We start from the raw sequence: 19270 nt of genomic DNA on the forward strand, positions 1-19270 counted from the left end.
CAAGTGAACAAGCAGGCAGGCTGAGAATGTAGCTGAGAGGCAAAGTGCCCCTGGATTTGATTCCTGTATCTCCAGTGTTAGGTCTGAGAAGAGGAGAAAGAGGAAGAGGGGGAAGGAAGGAGAAGGAGTGGGAAAGGAAAAGAGGGCCGTGGAAGGAGTGGGCGGCGGTGGCTGCAAAGATAAGAAATATAAAATGTAAGTAACCTTTATTTTGGGAATGCGGGGAGAGACCCCCCGGCCCCCGGGGCACAGCATCTCCACCCCGGGGCCGGTGATCTCTCTCTGGAACACACACTCTTCTTCTTCTCTCGAACACGTGGAGTGAGGCCCATAAGTAGCCTCTGTCTGGGGTGGACCCCAAGGGGCGTTAGGGATGCACAGGTATTTCATTGGCACACGTTTGGAGCCAGGAACATGTTCTTAGGGATGGGGGTATAGGGTTACAGGTAAATCTATAGGGGTGGGGAGGCAGGAGCCCCCTAACTTGGCTGAGGCTTTTCCTGGTTAAAGTGTCCGGTCTGGGCCAGCAACTCTTTCATCCAGTACCACAGAAGTGGGGAGGGACAGTTATGACATTTTGGGACTGGGAGTTGAGAAAGCTGCGTTCAGACACTGCACCTTTCTGGGCTCCTGCCTGCCAACCCTGCACCCTGCAGGCCGGACCCTTGTCTGGTCTTGGGATGTCCTCCTTTCTGCAGAGGACTTCCAGTGCAGATGGTGAGCAAAGCCCAGAGGATGACCATCAGGAGTCAGTGTGCTTACCCAGGATATCATTGCCCACCCTGGGCCTATTTCTTATTCTCCCAGGCCAGATCCAGATGGTGACATCTACGACCTGGATTTTGAGAGACCCCTAAGCGACTCCTGGGCCTGTTCTTGACATGGAAGTAGGGGAGCTGCAGCCCCACCCCACCCCACCTCACCATGAAGAACCCACTGGAGGAGGGTAGGGCCCCATTTCGAATCCCTCTGTGTGACCTTGTGTGGTCCCAGGGCCTCTTAGGAGAGGGAAGAGGGACTGGTAGGGGAGGGGTGATGAGATGACCTTGGAAGATCCTGGGAGGCTTCTGCTGACCCTTCTCCCCCAAGCTCAACTGGCAAGCTGAATTTCAAGGCCAGAGCTTGCTAGAAAGAGAAAGAATCTGGTCCGACTACATTCCAGTCACCCTCCGGCCACCGTGGTGGTGTGAGGGCAGCGGAATGGGGGAGGGGAGTTCCCGGGGGCGGGGCTGGATGGGGCCAGGCCAGCGCAAAGTTCAGGACACGCTGGTGGCTTCCCCACCTCCACGTCCTCACCCCTAAACCCCCACTCCTGCACTGGCTTCAGACCGAGGAGCAGATCATCCCTTCATCAAATCCTCCAGGGGCGCCTTTGGGCTCAGCCCTGAGACCTCATCTTTTGCTGTCCTGATGGCCCGAACCCGTTAACCCCACAAGTCCCTTTTCTGTCAGTACCTGCGCATTTAACCGCTCAGAGAATTGTAATGTTAATGTTAAGGGAAGTAAATCAGACACACAAACGTGAACAATGCATGGTTTCTCTTATGTGAGAAACCCAAATTATAAATAAAGAGCAAAGTGAAAGATTACAGGAAGTAGGGAGATTGATCTTTCTCAAATGGGAGGAGGATCGAGAGACGGAGGTGTTAGGTCTGAGAAGGGAGGGATGGGGAAGGAAGGAAGGAAGGAGTGGAGTGGAATGGGAAGGAGTGGAGTGGAATGGGAAGGAGTGGAGTGGACGGCCATGAAAGGAGTGGGCGGCGGTGGCTGCAAAGATAATAAGTATAAAATATAAGTAACCTTTATTTCGGGAATTCGGGGAGAGACACCCCACCCCCACCCCGGGGCGCAGCATCTCCACCCCGGGGCTGGCGGTCTCTCTCTGGAACACACTCTCTCTAACACGTGGAGTGAGGCCCATAAGTAGCCTCTGTCTGGGGTGGACCCAAGGGGCATTAGGGATGCACAGGTATTTCATTGGCACACGTTTGGCGCCAGAGGCAGGTTCTTAGGGATGGGGGTATAGGGTTACAGGTAAATCTCTAAAGGGCGGGGGGGGGGGGGGGGGAGGGGGGGCAGGAGCTCCTTAATTTGGCTGAGGCTTCTCTTGGTTAAAGTGTCCGGTCTGGGCCAGCAACTCTTTCAGGAGGCAGGAAAGAGGGAAGAGGAGGAAAGAAGGTTGACTTGCAGCTAAGGGTTGTGAAGAGAACAATTACATACAGGACACAGAATTTATAATACTGTTTTATGGTGGTCACGCAGGTTAAATACAAGAAAGTGCAGGAAATCTGTCCACAACACTAATGACCCAGAATATTCGGCCAAAGGCCTGGATCCCATGGATAAGCACTGGGAAGGCCTAAAGGTCAGTGGTGGATGCTAGAAAGTCTATATCAGCAGGGTGAAGGAGCCATGTAGGTAGACTGAGGGTTCTATAGTGGAGTCCAGAAGTCACGCTCAAAATAAGGACCAGGGCTGCCCTGAAAAGTATCACAGTCATGCTCAGCGACAATGAAGTCCCGAGCTGCTCTGATGATGAGGACTATTGAGTACTTGCCAGGAAGCCATGTATGGGGAGCTTCTCCTGGAGATTCAACAGCACACATCTTCCCCTCCAGAGTCAGGAAGCGATGCTCAGTGTAAGGAGGAAAGCTGCCCCAATGTGAACCCAGCCATTCTCAGCGACAAAGCAATGAGCTCCTCCAATGGCCACATTCGAATTGGGAAAGCCAGCATGACAAGCTCCTCCAAGAAAACCAACAGCTCAAAACAGCAACATTTAGGAGAACCCACAATGTCTCATTCTTTTTCTCCAGATCTCTATTTATGCTGGCAATTTTCCTCAGGTGAGCCATCTACACTCAGCACCATGATAATTTGATTCACCTGGTGTTAAATTTACCACCAGTTTTTAATCCATAATAATCCACCCCTGGTCAACTTGATAACCATACACATTTCCTTAAACTGTAGTCTTTAGTGGCAGATTTGTGAAAGGTAACTAATAGAACTGTGGGGGACCGGCGGCGGCTGAAAAGATAAGAAGTATGAAATATAAATGACCTTTATTTTGAGAATGTGGGGATAGACACCACCGAGCCCCTGGGGCGCAGCATCTCCCCCAGGGGCCGATGATCTCTCTGTGGAACACATGGAGTGGAGGCATATAAATAGCCTAGGTTTGGGGTGGAACCTAAGGGGCACTAGTGATGCACAGGTATCCCATTGGCACTGGTTTGGAGCCAGAGGTAAATTCCTAGGGGTGGGAGAGATGGAGCTCCTTGGTTCTGCCTGAGGCTTTACCAGCTACAGTGTCCTGTCTGGGCCAAAACTCTTTCAGTTACATGTCTTGGTCTATTCTGATTTACATTAATGCAATAATTACATAAATACAATTCTTTTTACACTTATTGCTGCGCCAAAATATTCAGGGCCAGGGATATAGCTCAGTGGCACAAGTGCCTGCCTGGCAAGCTCAAGGTTGTGAGTTCAATCCTCAGTAGAAAAAAAAAAAAAAAAATGACCAGGCTTGGTGGTGCACTCCTGTAAGCACTCGGGAGGCTGAAGCAGGAAGATTGTTGCAAATCTGAGACCAGCTTGGGCTACAAAATGAGCTCAAGTCCAGTCTGAACTGCTAGGCCTTGTCTCAAAAAGACAAAATAAAAAAGCAGACTATTCAAAGGGTGACCAAGGTTCAACATTAAAACACAATACTTTAATCAATCTGGTTACAAACATATAAAAAACCATTAAAATCAAATTAAAAGATTACAATAACAGTCCTTACTTCCTATTAACTTTTTTTTTTTTTTTTTTTTTTTTTTTTTGGTGCTGGGGTTTGAACTCACGATCTTGTGTTTGCCAAGCAGGCGCTTATGCTGCTGAGCTAAACCCCTACCCTCCCATTAACTTTAAACATGGCATGGCAAGACTAAAAAACAAGAATGTCCTGCAATTCAAATATGCTCTTATCTTCTGGTGAAAGATTTCAGTCCATTTTTCCATTGTCCTGTTCTTCTAAACAAATATGTTCTCCTGTTTCATCTTTGCAACCCGCAGTTCCACTGGAGCCTTCTGTCTGGCCAAATGTTTTAAATTACTGTCTCTTTGCTCTCAATTTTCAATACAGATCTGGTAAAAAAAATCTCCAAAGTAACGTGCTACCATCCCAACTGTAGACTGTACTGAAATTTTCCTGCCCCCCAGGCAGTATCTCTAAACACAAGCAAAATGCAGAACAACTTTCAGCCAAAGCACAGTATTCTACTTGGACTCCCGCAGCTGATGCAGTCCTTCTCAGTAGAAGCCTCCTGAGCTTCACCTTACCAGGCAGCATTTCCAGCAGTACTGATTTTCCAGGCTCAGAGACTCCAATACAGTCTACAGCAATAACAAAAGGAATTATACTGTGTTATACACATGTACCAATTCCACACAAAGAAGGTAAACATGCATTAACAAAAAATGTTTAATGAATGCGTGCATCATGAACAGTCTGATGTTCCTGAGATTGCCTAGAAGCCGGGATGCCTGAGTTCCAAACCTTTCCTGTCCTCTGTTATCTGCTTTGACTCTGGGCACCCGCATGGAACTCAGTGTTGCACCTGCCCAACAGCGCAATGGACGCTAGAGCGACACCATGTCCCTCCAATGCTGATCTGCCTGTTCTTCTTCCAAGTCTAAATTGAACTTTCCGCTTTTTGCTTGCGTGCCAACATTCCCCCAATCAGCTGCCAATACGTCATTTGGCCCGCCCCTTCAAACTCCACCCTCTGTCAAACCAAATAAAAGCCCAGATTCTTTGTCTGCCTGGGAGAGATGTCGCGCTCTTCTGCAGCCCTCTGGTACCCACCAATAGCACTAAAGGCCTTATTTCCTTTTTCTGCTCGTTTTTTCTACTGTGCCAAGGGAAAACCTGATGGTGATGCCGCTCTGTGTGCCTCTATTCCTTGCCTGTTGAAGTGCAGACGATATTAGTACTTCTTTGCATATGGCTGTTACAGTGATATAGGAGAAAAAATCTCCACCCTGCCAGCTGTCAGATGTGCTGAATTTGTGTCCCTCAAATATTGAGGGATGAGTTCCAAGGGATGACAAGGTTAAGAGTAGGAAAGGAAGGGGCTGGGAATTTAGCTCAGCAGGCATAAGCGCCTGCCTTGCAAGCAGGCAGTCGTGAGTTCGATCCCTGGTACCGATAAAAACAAAAAAGACCGAAAAAGAAAAAAGAAAAAAAAGAGTAGGAAAGGAGACTGAAGGGGTCCTGACAGTGGGTTCCACTGAGGCCACTTTTCCAGGAATGTTTTATAGAGCAAAATCACAAGGTGGGTACAATGTGAGTCAAACTACAATCAACCCAGTAAGATTACAACTAATACTGATACAATAGGGAAGGCAGGCATTCCACTACGATAGATGGCTAGCATCACTAATCTTGCCTTATCTAGGACTTACTTGTTTTTGTTTTAAATTTGATTGGGTTTTTTGAGACAGTGCCTCACTGTGTAGTTTAGGCTGGCCTTGAACTCACTTTGGAGTCCAGGCTATTCTTGAACGCACAGGGATTCTCCTGTCTCAGCCTCCTCAGTGTCAGGAGAACAGGCATGCACCACCATGCCCCGCTCAGTTTATCTATGGTTTCTATCACAGAAAGAACAGAACTGTTTTGGAGCAGGAAAAGATCCAGATGCTCTGGTCACCCACCGGGATATCCTATGCCTTTCTGGACTTCCAGTCTGAGGTGTTGCTAATTACTGTTGTCTCAAGTTGCTGTTTATCCCTTAGGCAGACATGTAAGCCTGACCCTCTTGACTTTTCCTGGAGGTCTTGCCACCTCCAATGCACCTCCAGCCACCTCCAGCCACAGTTGTAAAGCATTCGCATCTTCTGCCCCATCTCCCTCGAGGGCCTGTCCCTGTCTGTTCCCCATTGATTTTTATCTCACTTAGCAGCCTAGAATAATACAATTAAATGAGTGAACAGGCCTGGGGCTGTAGCTCAGTGCAAGCATTTGCCTAGCATTGAGAGGCCCTGGGTTCAATCTCCAGGGCCACTTCAAGCTTCTGGAAATCAGTCCCTGTGATCTCAACATCTGTCTACGCTTGTCTCTCCCAGCTCCTGGTCTATGTTACTTTGGTACCCTCACCTGTACCCTCTTCAGCTGAGCCCTACCCATGCATCCTTCATTTTCTCATCATCAGAAATAGTGCCCACCCTGCCCTTCCATGCCTTCCATGCCAGGTCCACCAGCTTTGAGCCAGGGGCCCCTTGTGCAGGAATCTCCCTGTCTACAATTTCCCCACCCTTTTCAACTTTCCTTTTACTGGCCTTGACCCTTTCTCCGCACCTCTCCCTGTCCTTGGGGTGGATTCTACCCCTCCTGAGCTCTGTGTTCCCTCTTGGCAGAGACCCCACGTGCTTATGCTCTCTGGGTGCCTTTGTCCCTCCCTGGCCTGCCTGAGGTTCCCAACCCCATGTCCTTGCAGTGAACTGGGACATGTGACTTGTTATGTGGGTCACGTCTCCCTCCAGGGAGGCTGTCTCTGCCTTCTCTCTTGCCTCCTGTCTAGTAGCAGAGGACCTGCCTGGACAGAGTTGCCATCCCAGGAAGCCTGGGCCTCTAAAGCTGATGCTCCTTTCCCACTCCTTCCTGCCGCAGTGAGCTAAGACACTGCAAGACTATGCCAGTGCAAGAGGGAAGCAGCCGAGTTCCTGTTCTTATCATTGTCTGGAGGAGGCACTGGCCCAGGAACACCTTTCTATTTATTTTTGTTTTTGAAACAGGGTCTCACTATGTGGTTCAGGCTGGCCTTAAACTCACTATGTAGCCCATCCTGGCCTCAATCTCTTGGATATCCTTCTGCTTCAGCCTCCTGAGTGTTGGCTGGGATGACAACCCTGCACCACCACATTTGACTCAGACCAGGGACACTTGTGAGGAATCCTGGTGAGCCAGAGTACTCAGACTGCGCTTGGTCTGGTCTTGCTAACATTGTGCCCTTGTTCCACTGGATTGCTGGCAAAACCCCAGCCCTGCATGAAACACTGGGTCTTTTGCCCTGCTTTTTTTAACAGCCCTTGAAAAGCTGAGTGTTTGTTCCTCACAAGTGCTTAGGACTAGTTCAACTAGTTTTACTTTCAACTGGTGACCAGAAACCAGGTGGGGTCCTGTACTACCATCCCCTTCCACGTGCACACTGCGTTACTCACAAAATAACCTGAGATAATCAGCTTAGGAGGAAGAACATTCATTCTGACTCATGGTTTCAGCACTGCTTTGCCCTGTTGCTCTCTGGTGGTACTTCACGAGGGCAGTGTGTGGCACAGGGAACCTGTTCACTTTATGCCAGGAAGTGGCCAGGGTCCCAATGTCCCATTCAAGGGCATGTCCCAGGGACATAACTTTGTTCCATGAGGCCTCACCTCCCAAAGGCACATCTCCCAGTGGTGGTGCCCCAGACTGGGGGCCATGCCTTTAACTAACTCACAGGCCTTTAGGGACATCAAACCTTAACACACTCTCATCTGTTCTAGCCCCTGCCTGTGAGTGATGAAGAAACGCAGCAGAAGGAACATATTTATATCCACTCCCACCTTTGCTGGTTTCCTTCCTGTCACATCCAAGGAAGGGACCTTCATCGTACAAAAGCTTATGCACTTGCTTGGTCTCTTTGTTGGCTTCTTTCTCACAACAGCTCAATGTCTCTCAGTAGTCTCTCTGCCTCGTTGAATGACTGACCAGGACGAGACCCTCTTCATAAAAGCCAGGACACTTGAGTCATTTGTGTAAGAAACCTGCTGCCTCAAGTCAAGGAGACCTCACAGCAATCACAAGTCAAGCACCTGAGGGGCCCAGGACCTGCAGAACATGTGATGATCAGAGCCAAACTTCTGGACCTTCAGGACAAGGTGAATTCCCACAAGGGATGGAGGAGGCCCAGGGAGATCCTGTGAGAGAGAAGTTGAAGGTTTCTAATCATCTTCTCAGGTTGAACACCAGGGATAGAAGGAGAATCACAGATGTGACTGTAGTCTGTGAGCATCTTCTGGGCCTGAACAATTGGTAGGGGCTCCTCCCAAGTGGGAAAAGTGTGGTGATTGATTAGTAATGTCTACAGTGGTGCAGGAATAGTGGATAGGGGTAAGGTGCCACTAGTTTCCACCTTGTGTGGAGGTCCTCACAGCACTCACTGCAGACACAAGGTTGGTATGAGGAATCAGGAATTCCAAATGGGTCTACTACTGAGTGTTGGGAGCTGTTGATGCTAGAAATTGATCACATATACAAGGTTGGAGCATGACCACCCCAAGAACAAAGTGTGCCCAGGGCAAGCCATGTGAAGCTGCTGCTTCAACCCAGAGAATACTTACACCAAGACAATCTGAACAATGGGTTGCTAGGGCAACAGGGTATCATGTGACATTAAGTTACTAAAAGTTATAAATAAACACCCCTGCAGTGGGGGGCCAGTTGCTTTCCTCCCATCAGGAGAGTAAGGGGTTCCACTTGATCCCAGCTTGTCTCTTCATTTTCCTCATGGTCCTTCACCTTAAGAATCTCAGGAGCCAATGGGTTGCAGCAGCTGAGGATGTGGTTCAGTAGAAAGCAACAGTAAACAGAAACATTGAAATGACACCCAGGATATGGAGGCAGATTTATTTTACATTGGCAACCACTGATTGGAATCACTACCAAAATATCAGGAGTGATTTTCTGGTGATCTAAGACTTATGTCAGATAAGCAAGCAGGAAGTACAGAAGCAGAATGGCTTGCCAGTTGAGGACTGGTTTATGCAATGTGCATCATAGTGACATCACAGTGACCAGCTATATATCATAGTGACCAGCCATTTCTAAGAGACAGAAGCAACTGGCACTGGAATGGGAGCTGTTACCTGAGTGACTAGAAACTGAAGTATACTGGCTTGGAGGCCATTTTCTGTTACAGTTCCTCACTCTTAGTTTCCCCAGAAAATCTTTGCTGGGCATACTACACGTGATCTTCTGATACAAGGTCCAACTAGAAGCAGTCAGTGATCCTAGGATGGGCCTTAGCCAAGCTCCCCAAGATTATCTTATTATAGAGTTTTCCCCCAAGTTGTTTTTAGGAAGAGACATAACCTGGGCCTGTCTGTTCTGTAACATTACTCTGGCAGAGAGTGAGGGAGTTAATCTGATCTAGGAAAATGGCCAGTGTTGGACACTCATCAGATCTTGGTCAAATATTTGATTCATTGTTCTATTCTCTTGGGGCAGTGGTCTATTGAATTTAAGGTACAAAACACAGCAGGGGTGGGGAAGCAAAGACTGGGGTAAACAGCCTGAAAAAACACAAAAATCAAGGGGAAAAGGTATGGAGCAATCCTGTGCACTGTCATTAGGCTTCAGCTGTGCGTGGACCGGTCAGCATCCAGGGTAACCAGAGCAGAACTTTGAGTGCACCATCTATTTAGACAGAGCTTCAGAGTTGCTGTCCTGGTAAATTTTTCAGTGATCTAAGGCTGGATTTCTTTCTTTCTTTTTTAATTTTTTTTAATTTTAAAGAGATAAAACAGTAAAAACAATGATATAGAATTTCAAAGCAGGATGATAGGAGATTAACAATGATTAATATGCTGTGTATTGTTATCTTCAAAGTAGTTGCTTGAGGGGCTGGAGATTTAGCTCAACGGCATAAGCACCTGCCTTGCAAGCAGGCAGTCGTGGGTTCGATCACCGGTACCGATTAAAAAAAAAAAAAAAGCCAAAGTAGTTTCTTGGATTATAAGATAGAGGCATGAAAAACAGAGCAAACAATGTAAGCACAGCTCATTCTTTTCAGTGAGGGATTTCTGAAACTCGTAAAGGAAGTTAATATGCACCTGGGTTATATGTGTGTGAATTACAAGCTGTTTTTTTTAAACTTTTCTACAGCTTTGTGGCTTGTATGCTGTATGTAATTTTAATTTAATCTAGTTTTTGAAGTAATCTATTACAAATGCAGGCCCATTGTTGCTGCCAATGATCAAGGGAAGGTCATGTCTAGGGGTGATTTGTATAACAGGACCCTGCAAACTTTTATAGTCTTCTCAGTATGAGTAGGGAATGGGAGCTCAAGGCTGGTGACATAGATGCTGAAGCCTGAGCTGGTTGCAGGGGTGTACATGCCGGCACAGCAGCTCAAGCTTGTAGGACATACAGTGCAGGCAGGTCTGGTGGCTAGGATTGATGTTTAAGTGAGTAGGATTCCTGGAGAGGGCCTAAGCCACTGGACCAGATTATTTTGTGTCACTGGTGGCAGGTTTACAACAGCAGTAAGAATCAATTTGCTGGGCAGACCATCCCTGCAAAAGAATTTTGGCCAAAATAATTTTGGTCAAGGTGACCACAGCCTATAGCCTGTTGGACTTCATTCCTATCAGAGCTACTTTTGTCCACAAAGAGGGTGTACTCAGCATCTGCCAGGGGTCCAATTTTAGGACAGTTCGCCTCAGGAGAGCATGCTGCACCTGGACAGGTAGGTCTCAGTCTAAGGTGAGCTTATGGGCTTTCTTGATCAGAAGGACAGTGACTGTTGGACATGGAGGGGAAGGAGGAGGCAGCCTTTACTGACCAGGTCTATGTATTTACACAGGCAGGCCACTGGACACTCCCAGAGGCTGATGGTCTGAGAAAGCATGTTTGCTTTTGTGAACCAGAAGATCTAAGTTAAAAAAAAAAAAAAAATCCAAGTTTTATACAAGCCAGCAGTTCCAAGAGATTCATGGTTTTTTGTTTTTTCTTGTAACCAATTTCTGCCAGATATTGCAATAGTGCTTTTGTGTCTTCCCAGCAGGCAGCTTGGAAGTGTCGGTAATCAGAAGTGCTTTTTAGAGGGGCCAAGTTTTTGAGCCTTTGGGAGGCTGAGTCCAGTCAGTTAACCTTTGAGTCCAAAACTGGAGTGTTTGCAAAAAGGGGCTGGCTGGTAGGAGCCAATCAAAGGCAGAAAGCTTTTTCTTTTAAATCCAGGCAGGTGTGGGCTGTGGATGGCTGAAGTCTGAGGCAGTGTATATGGGGGCAATCATGGTGGCATTGGCAGGTGGGAGGTCTTGAAGTGGCTTTGGAGGCAGGAGAGAGATATTTTAGCATTTTGCCAGCCATTTCTAAAAGACAAAAGCAACTGGACCTAGAACAGGAGCTGTTACCTGGGCAGCTGAAAAACTGAAGTCCGTTGGCTGGGGTGGGGGGCATTTTCTGTTACAAGAACACTTTCCTGGCACAAAAGGGCCTGGGTTCAATCTCTAGCACTACCCAATGGAAAAACAAAGTATGAAATAAGTCTACGGCTCTAAAGTCTTTGTTCTTTCAACTGTGTCGCTGCCTGCCAGATATCCTGTGAGGATCCTACCTTTTGTCCTGTATAATTCAAGTCCCTCACTTTGTTTTTTATGGTGGTGGGGGTTGAACCATGATCTGGAATGTACTAAGTCGCATTCCCCACTCAACCCTTTGAAACCTTCAAAGTTGTGGTAATACACGTGAGACATAAAATTTACCATTTCTTTTGTTGTTTGCTTTTTTCTGAAACAGGGTCTCACTCTTGAGCTCAGGCTGGTCTTGAATTTACTATGTAGCCCAGGCTGGCCTCATACTCAGAGCAACATTTCTGCCTCAGTCTCCTGAGTGTTGGGATTCCTGGCGCATGCCACCACATCTAGTCATTTTCTACCCTAAGTGTACAGATCTGTGACTTTAAGTTTGTCTCCATGACTTTTTTTCTTTCCAAACTAGAATGCTGTACATATTAACCAAGAGCTGCTCATCCTTGAATCTCCCCATTGGTAACCAACATTCCCTTTCCTGTCTCTATGAATTTGATGACTCTAGGAACTTCATGGAAGTGGAGCTACATGGTATCTGACCTTCTGTGTCTGCTGGTTCCCTGTGCACAATTTCCTTAAGGTTCATCCATGTTTCAGTGTGCATCAGGATTTCCTTCCCTCTTAAGCCTGAATGCCCTTCCATTCCATTTTCCTTTTACCTGTCAAAGAACCCTGAGTGGCTTTCAGATCGGGGTTTGGATGATGAGCAATGTTGCCATGAACTCAGGTGGGCATATAATTTGTGTGGGTATATAATGATAGACAGAGCCAGAGTGGAATTGCTGGGTGACATGGTAATTCTGTGTTTCTATTCTTGTCTGCTTTATTTTGTATTTTTTCTTTTTTTGGTCTTTTTCCTTTTTATCGGTACCGGGGATCGAACTCACGACTGCCTGCTTGCAAGGCAAGTGCTTATGCTGCTGAGCTAAATCCCCAGCCCCTTTGTCTTTGTTTTTTGAGACAGGATCTTGTTCTGTAATTCAGGCCGGCCTTGAACTCACTACCCAGCTCAGGCTCCTCCCATACTCGTGGCAAGCCTCCTGCCTCAGCATCCTCCCATGTGCTGAGACTGTGGGCATACCCTCCATGCCGGGCTGTGGAACCGCCCTGCTGTTTTCCACAGCCACGACATCCTTTTACATTCTTTCCCACAGTGACATCCATCACAGTCCCACTGTAAGCATTCCAGTTTCTCCACGTCTAATGACACCCACTATGCTCTGCTTCTGTTTCTTTAAACAATACTCATCTGCTATGGCTGGAATATGATGTGTGCCTCCTCACTCAGGCAGGAGTTTGACCCCCAAACTCGTATGGCTTTTTTTAGTTTTTGTTTTGTGGTGTTGTGCTATATTGTGTTGTATTATAATACTGGAGATTAAGCCCAGGGCCTTTTTATTTTGAAGCAGTCTTGATAAGTCACTAAAATTGCTCAGACTGGACTCAAACTTCCAGTCCTTCTACCTCAGCCTTCCAGTGTGCTGGAATTACAGGCATGGGCCCCCCACACTCAGTTTCAACCTCTTATTTGTATAAAGCAGGCACCTTCAGGTATAGGAAAAGAATGTACTAACATACTATAGTAAGGACTTACTGGCCATCATACATTCATAGGAATAAATGCAGAGGAGTATTCTAGGGCCTTTGTTTTTTATCTTTTACTCTTCCTCCATTACTTTAGCTCAAATTTCTTTTCCTTTTATTTTGTTTGTTTGTTGTTTTGTTTCCTACGTAGTTCAGGCTGGCCACTCACCTTATAGCTCTGCTGGTTTCCAACTCAAGGTGATCTTCCTGCTTCAGCCTCCCAAGTGCTGGGATCACAGGCCTGTGCCACCATGCTTGGCTGCCTCCTCTCATTTTAGATTCCGTGGGTGGAATTTCCCTCTCTTGACCATCCTATTCCGTTCTGGGGTGGAACCCTCAGAGCCATCACTTACTCACATCTGGGCGAGGGACCTCAGGGTAGTCACCTGGCTCTTCCCATCATTACTCTGCCTCTTTTTCTTCAGCCAATAGGAGCCCCGTTTCCAGTCCTGAGCACCATCTGTCCCCTTCCGAGAGCCCCAGCCAGACTTGACATCCGCCAGCTGACTGAATCCCTTTAGGGCTCTGCATCAGTCTGGGCACAATGCCCCCTGTAGCTGCAAAGCCCGGGAACCCAGCGCTGTCTTCCAGGAGGGAGGTTGGGACTGATCCAGAATTATAGTCAACCCCGTCTTCTCCTCCTCATCTCCTTTCTCCAATGGAGCCCAGTTCTCCCCACCTCCTTCTCTGAGGGGGACACAGCTTTTCCCTCCTATTTCTCACCCTCATTGGTCTCCTCACCACTGCATCTCTTCCCCCAGAGAAATTTCATGTGTGCCTAGTAGTGAAGTATCACACTGAGCCACATAAATAAGCACCAATTGTCACATGTTAATAAAATCTGTAACATACGGGTATGGCAGTGCACACCTATAATCCCAGGACTTGGGAGACTGAGGCAGGAGGGTCTTCTCGAGTCTGAGACCAGCTTAGCTTGGGGTGCTGGCAAGACTGTCTTAAAATAAAAAACAAAGACAGAGGCTGATGATGTAGCTTTGTGTTGCAGCGCCTGCCTGGTATTATGAGGTCCCGGGTTTGATTCCTGGTACCCAAAAAGTTTGAGGAGTTGGAAATGTAGATTTGATCATTATGTTTTGTATGTATCTAGTGAGTTATCACAGAGTACCAGCTAAAGGAAAAATTCTAATTCTATAAAAGGCAATGTGAAAAAAAGAAAAAGAAAAAGAAAAAAATTTTTTAATAAAAGGCAATATGGGTTTGTTCTGTTTTGTTTGAGATACTGGGCACTGAATCCGAATCTTATACTGAGCTGACATTCTTTTCTTATTTTTTATTTTGAGACAGGATCTCTCTGACTGGGTTTCCATATGGAATCTGCCTGTCTCAGGCTCCCAGGGGACTGGGATTACAGACATACACACGCCCCACCTAAAAATTATTTTCTTGACCCAAAAGATTAATAGAAACTCACTGCAGAAAAGTGTGGGAAATGCTAAACAGAAAAGTGAAAATTTCTGCCAGTAAGCCAGGCATGGTGGCACATGCCTCCAGCACCTGAGAGGCTGAGGCAGAAGGATCATGAGTTCAAGGCCATCCTGGGCTAAATAGTGAGTTCAAGGCCTGCCTGAACTGCATAGTGGACTCAGTAAAATAAACAAACAAACAAATAAATAAATAAATTTCTGCTAGTCAGAGGCCAGTGTGATCACTCAGAGTTTCCTTCACTTTCTCTCAAAACTTCTGAGCCTGTGGCTTTCTCATAATTTGTTATCTTCTTTTTCTTCTTAAAATTATAGTGCTGCATTAAAAAAACAAAAGGTGGGTAGATGAACAGATTCAGGGATGATTGTGTATGGACACAAGACAGGAAGTGAGGGCAGAACGATGGATTTTGAGACTGCGGGTCTGGGTTTCCCAGCGCAGGGCTAGAACAGGGCCCCCCACGCGCTGGGTGCCTCCTGCGTGGCTGGGCCCGGTGGGCGGAGGGAGCTTGGTGGCAGCTCCAGGTGGAGATGCGCGGTTCACTGTGCCAATCTTTCAAGTTCTCTGTGAGTGTGAAGGTTTGGAATTTCACTTTGCAAATTTTATGCATGATTTTTTTAAATCAAAGCTATTGGAAGCTTTGGATTGTTAATACACACGTGTTTTTTGAACCTGCCTTTGGCAGTGCAGAGGCCTTTTTCCAGATCTGCACAGTGGGGAGGCTCAGGAGCTCCCCTTGTTTGACCTCGTGTGTGCGAGGTTGGAGAGAAGCAAAACCTGCAGCGCTTAGAGGTTAGAATTCAGTGGCTGGTTTCCACCGGGGAAGGACTGTGCTGGAGAAGCACTGCGGAAGTCAGACCCCAAAACGGTCTCTCCCTTAGGTGAGCCTTGGTGGGTGGTACTTCGAGATAGAGCTTATCAAAAATTACTGAAGTGCAGGGGCCTGGGGATTTAGCTCAGCGGCATAAGCACCTGCCTTGCAAGCAGGCGGTCATGAGTTCGATCCCTGGTACCGATAAAAAACGAAAAAGACAAAAAATTACTGAAGTGCATCACGAATATATTTAATGCCACTGAATTTACATTTACAAATTTGTAATCCTAAGACTCTGGGAGGAAGGATCCCAAATTCAAACCCCAGCCTGGGTCACTTAGCAGTTTAGCATGACTCTGTCACTAAATCAAAAGTAAAAAAGGCTGGGACCTAGGTGGTGGCACAAGCTTGTAATCCCAGCACAACTCAGGAGGCTGAGGCAGGAGAACTGATGCAAGTTCAAGGCCAGCCTGGGATACATAGTAAGTTTAAAGCCAACCTGGACTACATAGGGAGACCCTGTTTGGAAAGACCAAAACCAAGGGAGAGGGTGGGGGGTTGGGGACGTAGTATGGTATAAAGGCCCGGGGTTCAAAACCCAGCCTAAGTAGAAAAAACAAAAAACAAAACAAGACAAAAAACTAAGGTGGCAAATTTTACTTTATGTAGATTTTACAATACAAAAAAAATTGAGTTGTTGGGGCTGGAGATTTAGCTCAGCGGCATAAAAAGACAAAAAAAAAAATTTGAGTTGTTATATGTTAGAAAACACAGTTTATTTTTCCTTTGCTCTCACATCACAAGAATCAACCCAGAAGACACCTGTGACCCCATGAAAAGCCCGCACCAACGGGCTAGCCAGCATTTAGTTCTGACACTGACCTGAGACCAAAGGTGGCAACTTCATCCCCAAGATTCCCCTCCTGTCTTTGATGTTGCTTCCAGGCGTCAGGTTGTGACCTGTGCCTCTGACCGCAGCTACAAATCGGGGTTCCTACTGCCCTGGCTTCAGGGTTCCTTCATTTGTTGAAGTGGCCCAGAACTTGGGAAAGCAGGTGTGGTTGTATATGCTTGTTAGCCCAGCACTCTGGGAGGCTGAGGCAGGAAGATCTCAAGTTCAGACCTAGCTGGGCAACTTAGTGACTTAGTGAGATCTTGTTTCAAAATTTAAAAAGGACTGGGGATGGAGACCAGGGTAACCCCCAGGAGAGAGAGAGAGAGAAAGAGAGAGAGAGAGAGAGAGACTGATTCAGGGAAACACGCTGGCTTAATATTAAGTACAGAAGGCATGGAGGATGAGGCATAGGGAAGGGGTGCAGAGCTCCCAAGCCCTCTAGGAGTCCCCATATGTCCTGCGAAGCAGGAGCCCTCCCGCCTGCCTCTCTGGGTTTGTGGGGGCCTCACTGCACAAGTGCATGCAGTGAGGTTGCATGTGTCAGGTTGGGGAGCGCAGCGAGGCGGCCCTGGTTCTGCTTGGCCTTTCTGAGCTGCACGGTTCCCCTAGGGCCAGGACAGGACCCCCCCTCAGGAAAAAGGAGGTCTTCCACTTGCTGTTAGACAAACAGGTCAGAGAATCCCTTGATGGCCAGCTGAAGACAGGGGAGGTCAGAGTCTCCATGACCTATGTTGGGGATGAAGTCATAAACTACAGTCAAAATATAGGCTGATAAAAAATGCTGTGCATTTGAATTTTTTAAAATGTATCAGTAAAAACAAAATACATTGCCACTTTCTGAAGCAGTTTGGTTTCTGAGACAGGATCTTGCTTTGTAGTCTAGGCTGGTCTCAAATTACCTGGGATCTTCCTGCCTCAGCCTCCTGAGTTCTGGGATTACAGGCTCACACCACCATGCCCAGTTTAATGCCATTCTGAAAATTCCCTTTCATGAGAGTCTTTACAAAGTAGGACAGAAAAATATTGTGAATGTCTCCACTGAATACCATCCAACAGAAAGATAGACATAAACACATCATGGTGCGTTCTCATCCCCCTCGTTCACTGGATCTGGAGTGCTGCGACTCCTGGCTCTTCCCCAAAATCCAAATGACCGTGAAAGGTCAATGTTTTAAGTCAATTGAAGACATGAAGGTAGCTGCAACAGCCTAACTAAAGACATTCACAAAAGAGGACTTTCAGAGCTGCTCCAGAGAGTGGCAGGAACCATGGGAGAGATGTGTACAAAGACAAGGGAAGGGTTTTTAGGGGAGAATAGTGACAATTTGTCTTCTACTGTAATACATTTTTAAAATCCAAACACTGTCCTTTTTGATCATTCCTCTTGTGTGTGCATGTGTATGTGTGTGTGTGTGTGTGTGTGTGTGTGAGAGAGAGAGAGAGAGAGAGAGAGAGAGAGAGAGAGAGAGAGAGAGAGAATCATTACATCAGTGTTTTCTATTAAGCTTTGTGGACTTTATCAGCATTTTCTGTGAATGTCTCCATTCCCATCTTTCCCTGTATCAGGAGAGGCTCAGCCCTGGACTGTAGTCAGCACACTAACTGGAGAAGCAGAAGTAGAGTAGAAAGGTGCTGGCTGGGGAAGCTGGTTTGGAAAGGAGCAGCTAGAGGAGGTGGGAAGCTGCCCGCAGCCTGGGATCCCCATGTAATAGGCTGATGGCATGGACGTGACTGCCAGGCACAGTGGCACTGCCACCAGGAGGAACTTCAGGGAGGGGGTGATGCTTTCTTTCTTTCTTTTTATTTTTTGGGTACTGGGGATTGAATTCATGACCTTGTGCTTACCAGGCAAGCATTTGAGCCACTGAGCTAAATCCCTGAGCGCAGGAGGGTGATTCTTTCTGAAGGAATGTGTGGGCCTGAGCTGGAAAGTTGGGGGTTGGAGGAGCAGCAGGCATGTGGACCCCAGCCTCTCCAAACCCCCAGAGTCCGCAGTCTCAGTGGAAAGAGGACTTCTGGAGCTGCTTCAGAAAGTGGCAGGAACAGTGAGCGGGATGGACCCCGTGTAGGGCAGATAAAGCAGCTGGCGCTTCTCCCCAAAGAAAATCCTTCACCCAGCATCAGAGTGGCTCGCAAGTGCTGAGGTGCACTGGGTCCCAGGCCCTGTGCTAAGCTTTCTACGTGGATCACTGCGCAGAATCTTCACCCTCGTCCTGTGGGTGGGCACTGTTAGTATCCCTATTGGCAGGTAAGGAGGCAACCACAGAGATATTTGGCCATCTGCCTGGGACCACACAGGTGTGACGAGGAGCAACATGCTATGCTTCACTAGAGAACGCTGATGTGTCGGGTTTGTTCAGGACATTTTGCAGATCTTGTAGGCCCGAGTGGCCTGTTGCCAAGGCAAGCATGGCTTCCTGGTGCCGCAGGGGCTGGAAGCCTGAGAAGCACATTTCCCAGAATCCTCTACAGCCAGGATCTGAGTGGAGCCTGTCAATCACAGACACTTGTCCAAGACTTGGAAGGAGGCAATGGCATCTTGCCAGGGCCCTGAGATTGCTCAATTGTGATTTGGGAAGCCAGACATGGCTGCCCTAACCTTACTTCCCATTTTGAAAGTCAAGTTTCCAGTATCCAATCCCCTTCTGTTTAGTATCTTGTTTTCCCAGTTGATGAAACAGAACCTAGGAGGTATTCATTGGCAGCTGACAGTTATCGTCATTCTCATTTAGCAAAAGGGGAAAGTGAGGTCCAGATAGGTGATGTCATTTATCCCAAATCACAGTCAGGAGGTGGTAGGATTTGAATTGTAACCTAGGGACCATGAGGCTTCCAGTTCCCCATTCCTCCACTGGCTTCAATGCTTATAACACTCAGGGAGTTAGACTATGGGTCAGTGACTTGCAGAGCCTGAGCGTTCAGTCAAGGGCCACTGTCTAGGCTAAGGGGCGGCCAGCTGCCTCTCCCGCTCTTCCAGGCTGCCCAGCGGAGTTGTGGACTGCTGTAACCCTAGCTGTTCACTGTGTCAGCTCACTGGGGCTGGCCAGCCGCGCTATGCTCCACAGGGCAAGAGTGAGAGCTTGCTGGTGACAGAAACTCAGAGCAGAGCATGCCTGGCTCTGGCTTGTGCAGCAAGTCAGTGACCCGCCTGGCCTTGGCCAGAGCTCAGGCCTCCCAATCCTACTACCCTGACCCGG

The 19270-nt window shown here is 47.5% G+C and overlaps 1 long non-coding RNA gene across 1 annotated transcript in view; it reads left to right on the plus strand.

Moving 5' to 3' along the window:
• LOC111756304 (uncharacterized) overlaps positions 1 to 19270 on the plus strand; it is a 31729-nt gene that overhangs the window by 8648 nt on the left and 3811 nt on the right. Inside the window, exon 2 of the long non-coding RNA XR_010040114.1 lies at positions 7692 to 7905. This is a non-coding gene — a long non-coding RNA (uncharacterized LOC111756304). The remainder of the gene's footprint in view (positions 1 to 7691; positions 7906 to 19270) is intronic.

The sequence above is a fragment of the Cavia porcellus genome, unplaced genomic scaffold, assembly GCF_034190915.1.
Source record: "Cavia porcellus strain 051 isolate PalLab524CR breed Dunkin Hartley unplaced genomic scaffold, mCavPor4.1 scaffold_17, whole genome shotgun sequence".
NCBI lineage: Eukaryota > Metazoa > Chordata > Mammalia > Rodentia > Caviidae > Cavia > Cavia porcellus.